This window comes from Diadema antillarum, unplaced genomic scaffold, assembly GCF_040938485.1.
Source record: "Diadema antillarum isolate AM-2024a unplaced genomic scaffold, OU_Dant_1.0 seq00000398_RagTag, whole genome shotgun sequence".
NCBI classification, from domain to species: domain Eukaryota; kingdom Metazoa; phylum Echinodermata; class Echinoidea; order Diadematoida; family Diadematidae; genus Diadema; species Diadema antillarum.
This window is the reverse complement of record NW_027271389.1, coordinates 942,281-943,964: the sequence shown is the minus strand read 5'-3', so window position 1 is coordinate 943,964 and position 1,684 is coordinate 942,281.

Below are 1,684 nucleotides of genomic sequence, written 5' to 3'. Positions count from 1 at the left end.
ACGGTTGTAGCAACTGATAAAGGTACACAGGTGCACATGGATCATTAGTGGAGTGAACTATATCTCGACGGAAGCAGACTCTCCTTTTTTTTCTCTCTCTTTTTTTTTTTTTAGGTGATGTATTCTGATGCGACTAACTATAGAAGTGAAGTGGTTTATCACATGTCCTGCAAGTAGAATGCATAGAAAAAGAATGTATGTACATAAGTTGTAGGAGTTTTTTTAAGCCAATGGGTGAATAGGTCAGTAGCAAGAGTTGTAGGGAAAGTCCCAACTTCCGAGTTCTGCACCTGTAGCACTAACTGACCAAAGTATGATGTTTGGTATATATGTATACTCCAGGCCTAACAACATGTAGTCTAACTCACATGCAGGGTCTAAGACTTGTTTGCAATGCAAATGTGCTCAGAAGTTTGAAGTTCAAATGTGTGTGATGAGCCTCGCGTAAATTTGATTCATTTTTTTTTTGAAGTGCAAACTCATGGCAGAAGAAACTGAAGCTGTCCAAAAATGGCACTGACAATTTACAGAGTGCCATTTGCATTTCTCGTCACTGAACAGGGAGTCAGTGTGATCTTCCGGTATTCTGTTTTAAATTGCTGCTTTGCTGCTACACGTGTTTGCCATGTGCAGATCTGATCGTGGAACCATGTGCAGGTTTTTATGGTACTTATGGATGAAAATTGCCTTTGTTAGGATACCGTTGACCAGATACTGTAACACGAGGAATGTTCGCTTGCGTTTTAACTTTGCGAATTTCGCGAGAGCCAAGATTAGCGAAATTAAAATGTACATGAAAGTTCTTGTCTACACTATACACATTGAATGTTAGAGGCAACTCGCGAAAATTTCATGCCGCGAAAAATGGCTGTTGGCTCCAATTGGCGAACATTTCATGCCGCAAAAATATTGTGTTTTACAGTAAATCTTGAAGTTCTGTCTTGGCACAATGATCAGCTTTGCAGTGGAGGTGGCACTGTGTTTTGCCAAAGAAAAGAGTCTATTTAGTTTTAAAAATGACTGTGTGTCTCACTGTGGTAATCAGAGCTGTATGGAGAGCTGGTAGCCACTTTCTGATGCCTTTAGTAGAAGTGCATGAATGATCTACATTCTTTTTAGCCTTGCCTCGATATGCTTGTTGATAGTGAAGTAATATACGCTTATGCCCACCACACGCTACATGATCCTACTGGCCGCATGACTCTGGAGGTAAGCCAGGTAGCACGACCATTGGCGTGACTCCACTTGCATGCTATGTGATCAGGCCGCAACCAGGCTTATGACTGCACTGGCGTCAGTACATATACTGGAGTGTGATTGGCTGGTAGTTCCACTACGGGTTGTGGAAATTCCACATGTCAAATCTTCACGACTACTGGAAACTAGCAAGGCTGATGATGTCACACCTCTGGGTGCTAGGTCATACGGCCGGTGAATCAGGGCAGAGTTGTGTAGTGAGCGGTCAGCATTAGCGTCTGAAGCTTACATGTCAGTGGTAAGAACTACAGAAGCACGATATTGCTCTCTTCGACATGGTTGCAGGAGAGTTGATGAGTGAGTAAGTGTGTAATTGCAGGAGAGTTGATGAGTGAGTAAGTGTGTAATTGCTCCATACGATAAACAGTTTAGATTTTGGTTAAAATTCTTGCCCTGTTAGAATGGATGTAAAGGACCGTTGTTGCAT